The sequence below is a fragment of the Equus asinus genome, chromosome 8 (genome assembly GCF_041296235.1).
Source record: "Equus asinus isolate D_3611 breed Donkey chromosome 8, EquAss-T2T_v2, whole genome shotgun sequence".
NCBI lineage: Eukaryota > Metazoa > Chordata > Mammalia > Perissodactyla > Equidae > Equus > Equus asinus.
Window position 1 is genome coordinate 28123225 of NC_091797.1, and position 6002 is coordinate 28129226.

General features: G+C 47.7%; 1 protein-coding gene across 7 annotated transcripts in view; it reads right to left on the bottom strand.

Annotated features, from left to right (window-relative positions):
* Positions 1-6002, bottom strand: part of PNPLA1 (patatin like phospholipase domain containing 1) — a 45128-nt gene that overhangs the window by 23283 nt on the left and 15843 nt on the right. The window lies entirely within an intron of this gene.

Genomic DNA, 6002 nt, shown 5'->3' on the forward strand with positions numbered 1-6002 from the left:
GGGAGGGGTGAACTTTGTCTTGAAACCATTGCATTGCCTTCCCTTTATGGCCCCCGCTACGGGCCTGAGAGGGAGAGGGCCCTGAAATATGGACCCCAGGCTGGGCTGGGGGTGTCCCCAGGAGGCGGAGATGGCTTCCTCCCTCCTTCTGAGAGGAGCACAGCCATGCCACGTAAGGGCTTACAGTGCCGGATGGGGCTCGGAGAGAGGATGTGTTGTCCCGGGTGGCAGAGCAAGGTGTAACCCCCTCCCCAGAACTCAGAGTCCCCCCGGGGAAGTTAGGGTTGTAAGCTGAATGAGAAGCGCCATCATGCTGGGTTCTCATAGCAACACTATGACGTAGGTATTTCTGTCCTAATTTTACCGATCAGGAACCTGAGGCTCAGAGAGGTAGCATAACTTGCCCCAGATCAACCATCTAGTAAGCGGAGGAAGTGGGATTTTAACCTAGAGTCTGTGACCCCTATGCTCCTTCCACCAAACTAAACCACAAACTTCCTGATCTGGGCCTGTACCTGCTTCTTGCTGATGGCTGCTCATTTCTGCCCAGTGCAAGCCTTCTGGGAAAATCAGGAGCAGAAATAGCTCTGAAAAGGATTACTAATATTTTGAAACACATATTTAATTGTAAGACATCCTATACAGAAGAATTTTCTTATAATTAGTGTCACATAGCAATGGCTACTTGAAGTTGTGCAGTCCTGAGCTCTCTGCCACTGGAGGTAATCAAGCAGAGGGGGGAACAAGGACCTCAGAGAATTTATTAAAGAGATTCCTGCATGGTGGTAAGGGCTAAGATTTCTTCCAACTATGAGATTCTGGGATTCTCACAGGCGCCTGACAATACACCTGGGAAGTTATCACAGGGGACATTACTTTCTTATTTATAAACAGAGCAGCTGAGGCACAGAGGTTAAGGGATGTGCCCAAAGAGACATACAGAAATTTGGGGACAAACCAAAGCTAGGGACACCCTACTCCTCTTGTGTTTTACGGTTCACAGATTATTCCTCTTTAATCCTGGAGGTTGATAGGATAAGGAGACTCAGCATCATTTTACAGATGTAGAAACTGAGGCAGAGAAAAGCTAAATGTCTTGCCTGAGGTCAGACAGCCAGCCAGTGTTTGTTCTGACTTCAAACCCCACCTTCTCTCCCTGGGTGTTGGACCGATCCCAGAGGCTGAGTGAGCCTGGGTTGCCATGGTGACAGCCTTTTCTCGCCAACATTCAGCATCGCAGCTGCATGTGTATGGTAGGGACTGACCTGAGCCACAGAGTCTCTTAGCTGTCACCCCCTTACAGGGGAGGACGCTCCTGGGAGGTTGGCAGGCCCTGCAGTTTGGCCGAGGTTAGCTTTACCATGTGCCGACTTGTACAAACAGTGCTTTCCCTCGAGGGAGGGTGGTGGCCAACCCACCAGTAGGTTATACAGCAACTGAGCATTTGGATACCAAGGTGTTGGGTCACTGAGTTCTCGCCCACAAGACCAGTCGGGATGGAGAGTCGAACCAGGGCGGGGACACGCTGTTTTTGGAATTCTTAATGAGCAGCTTGAAGTGGCCTTGCAAGGGTTGGTGGCCTTTCCCACAATGCCTCAGAGTCAGGGGCACCTGGTTCAGCTGGCCCATCCACTCCTGGACTCCCAGCAGGGGGCGCTGGCTGGGACCCATGGAAAGAAATCTGTTCTCGTTGTACAAGAAATACATGCTCATTGTGGAAAAAATCATTTAAAAAAATACAGATAAGCAAAATAAATAAATAAATAAAATAAAATGTCCTGAAATCCCTCCACCCAGAAATTAACATTTGGTTTATGTTGTCCTAGACCAGATCTTTCGTTTTTATTCTTACTTATAAGAGTACTTACATGGGGTCATACTATATACACTATTTTGTAACTTGCATTTTTCACCTGATAAATCACGTCTTTCTACATCGATATGTATCTGTGTGTAACCCAATTTACAAGCAGCATGGAAAGCTATTGTAAGGTTGGACCAATATTTCTTGAGCAGGTCCCCAGTAGGGGTTGGCTATTTAGTTTGTTTCCTTCCTTTTCTAAATAACACTGCAATGAATAAACTCCTGATAAATTCTTTGCCTGTCTCCTTAATTATTTTCCTTAGAATAAATTCCTAGAGGTGAGAATGCTGGGTCAAAGACATGCACGTTTAGTCCTGTAATGTTCATTTTAATCATAGCTTTTGTATTTATCCATTTACAGTCAACTCTCAGCTAATCAGGGGTGGTGGTGGGTGACAGGGACCTAGTGGCCAAGCAGTGGCCAAGATAATAGAAATAATATAGACTTAAATGGTCCTATCTGGAAATTAGCGATGTTCTGGCCAGAATCATGTAGGCAGGGAGGGAGCAGGCATGAGATTGTCTGATTTCTCCTACTCAGGAGCCCATTTAATGTTCTTGCCTGCTGCTCACTGGGGCTGCGTCCCAAAGGATGCCTTTCTCTCTGCCTCCTCTTGCTTCTCTTCAGGTCTCTGTGTGTGTGTCTCTGTCTTCAGAGTCTCTAACTGTCTCTCTCTCTCTCTGTCTCCCTCTTTTCCCAGCTGAGGGAGAAGCAACTGATCCGTTTAAACAAGTCTCCATTGGTAGAAACTCAAGTGTTCAGCATAGCAGTTGCTGAATGCTGCGAGGAGGGATAAATTTAGCTTGCTTCTTTATGCATCTCTATACTTTCCAGCACCTTCTCCTGTTTAAAAGCCTCCTTCCAAGCTGCTGGCTGTGGGGCTCTGAGACACAGTGTCCCCCACAGACCACAGCAAGAGGGGATTTAAAAGCAGCACCCCAGGAAACTCAAGGTTGGCTGCTCCCACCCCTGCCCACACTTGCCACATCCACTTCTGCTCCCTCCTACTTCCTTTCACACCTTTGTATTTTCTAAGTGCTGTCTGTCTCCCCAGCCCAGCAGGAGGTTCTCTGAAGGCAGGTCTTTGTGGTCCTCCCCTCTCTATGGCCTACCGCTGGGCTTTGCCCATAGAAGGCCCTTCAGAAACCTTTGGTATAGGCTGGGAACTCCTCAAGGGCAGGGATGGGCCATACTCATCTATGCCCACAAAGCCTTGCGCTGACACTTGGTGGGTGCTCAATGTTTGATCAGTGTATGAACAAAGGAAAATAAAAACCTGACAGGGAGGAAAAGCAAGCGAGGGAGATGTTCACAGGGAAGAGATGCTTAACTTAATTACCCAATAATAGCTCGAAGGCAAGATCATTCCAGAAGGATAGATAACAGAATTAACCATATCTTAAGTGTGGCCAATTCACCAGGTTTTATGAGTCTGTTTTGCTAAGAACTTCAGTAGGAAAATGAATAACTAAGATCCTGGGACAGGGAGATTTTGAAGGGCATTTGGAAGCCACTCCAAATTTCAGCCACTCAGAGACTCTTTTACTCTTTTTTTGTGACAAGATCCATTTTTTGGAAAGAACTCAGGCTTTGAAGCCAGGAGATTTGGTTCAAAACTCAGCTTCACCATATACCATCTGGGTCATCACTGGTAGGTCAAATAACTTCTTCCAGCCTCCATTTTGCCACCTGTAAAATGGGGATGCTAATCTACCTTACTGGGATGTCATGAGGCAGATAGTTTTTAAAGTGCCAGCACATAGTAAGTGCTCAATATCGGTTATGCCAGTAACTCCCCATGTGACCATGGACAAGGCTTCTTGATGTTTGACTCTCAGCTTTCTCATCTGAATAGGGGACAATGGTCCCTGCCCCACATCTTTATTGAGGTGCGCTCAAGCGCCTGTGTGGATGCAAAAGTAAAAGCCCTGTGGAGATGAGAGGATGTACCCTGGTTTCAGAGCACGGTAAGGGGATGAGTTGGGTGTAATGTTGTCTGGGCACGGTTGGCGGCAGCACTCCCTCCACTGTCAACTTGAGGGACCCGACAGATTTAGTAGGGAAAAAAGGAGGCTTAGAAAAATCATTGAAGGGGAAGGAAGAGATAATTAGATTTGTGTTCATCTTAGTTATTTGCTTAAGTGCCTAACATTTCCCCCCTTCATGAGGGCAAGGATGGCCTCTGTCTTGTTCATCTCTTTGTCCCTAGCACCTGATATAGTGTCTGAGACATGGTAGGCACTTAATAAACATGAATGCATGCATAATGAATACATCAATGAACCCAGAAATCAAAGGAGGTCTGGGGAGAGATGCAGTTACTCAAGGTGACCCAGAGAATAAAAGCAGAAGGTTTCTCTTCCCCTCCTCCACACGACCTCTTGCTAAGCGAAAAATCCTAGAAAGATGGGCACTTGGCAGCTGACCGTTTAAACTGCTGGACACCCCGTTCACAGGGTGCCCGAATTAGGTCTGCTGTTGGGGGTGGATCTGCCGTGGAGGATGGGACTACGCGGCCCCAGTCTCCCGTGGACTGGTAGCCTAGCAACGACCTCGGGCTCAGCCAATCACCGCGAGGCGCTTCCCGCCGCCGGCTCTGCTCCCCCAGCCCCCGGCTCTGTGGGCTCCGAGGAAGCAGCAGCCCCTGGGGAGGCGCCGGCAAGCAGAGCTGCGTTCCCAGGAAAGCCCGGGCAATTCTCGGAGTCCCTGTGTGGAGCACCTGGGAGTCTGCTGCTCCTTCCTGGTCCCTAATTGTAGGCTGAATTATGGGCTGCGTTTCCCTGCGGGTATATCTGACTGCCTGACTCCACTATGATAATAATAATTATTCTTATCTTAACAATAGTCGTTTACCCAAGCAGGTTTTCACACTTATAATCTCAGTTTATCCTCACAGTGACAGCGAGTCCCTGAGGGGCGATGACCCTGGTTTGTTCACCATTTTATTTCTTTACCCGGCACTGCAGGGGCATTACTGCAAGACAACTTGGCTTAAAACTGCAGTGTCGCCACTAGGCTCTCTCCGTAGAGACCCTCTGGGCAGCGAGTTTTCACTCTGGGAGCCTTTGTTCAAGAGAAATCTCAAGTGGAAGCCCAACGTATAAAACAGCTAAGAATAGGTCTGCTCTGGGTTGAAGCCAAGTGTGGTCTCAGGCCTCGTCCAATCTCCCCACCCCACCCTAGGAAGGAAGCCCCCTGAAAGCACTACCCAGAAATTCCTAAGATTCTAGCAGCCTAGGTCAAAAATGCTAAGCCAGAGTAATTCTCTCATTTTACAGGTAAAAAATCCAGCCCAGGATAGAAGTTAAGCTCAGTAAATATGGCTGAAGAGCTGGCTGGCTGGAGAAATGGGTGAAGGATGCATAGGTCACACAGTGTATGATAGCAGAAACCCGAACTAGAATGTATGAGAAAACTCTCATTTCTCTACTCTATTCTGAATGCATTATAAGCTTTAGCCAAAAGCAAAACAGCTCTGACCCAGTAAGCACTTAAGAAAACAAAACCCAAAAACCAATACTTTCTTATGGATAATAACAATCTTCCACACAGACCTTTTTCTAACCCTAAGAGTTTACTGAAGAATTGACTTTAAAAGTTCAGATCGGCTTCTATCAGGTTGCCATGGAAACATCAGCACCTCCCGCTGGTAGACCACCTGGATTGCTATCGAGGGTCCGTAAGGCTCTTTCCCAGGGCCTGGGCCCTCGCCCTGCCCCTGGATGTCTCTCCTTCAAAAGCCAGGCACGATCTCGCCAACCTTCCATTAAAGGATCTGCTGATCACCCGAGATGAAACAGGCAGGGCGGGAATGTGTCTAGAAAGTTCTCTGGAACTTCACAATATTCTCAGGGCCATTGCCCCTGCTCTTTTCTCTCTGACTCTTTGCTTTGGTGGACCCAGAAGTCTCTTTGGGATTCTACACCAAGGTAGAAACTAACACTGGCCCTGCTTCCAGGCTGTGGCCTGTCGTACCCCACAGACTCTTCCTGTCCTTCTGAGGGGACACTGGGGTAATGCGAGAGCTGTGAACTAGTCACTCTCTAGTCTTTTTTTTTTTTTTTCTCAAAGATTGGCACCTGAGCTAACATCTATTGTCAATATTCCTTTTTTTGTTTTTCCTTCTCCTCCCCAAAG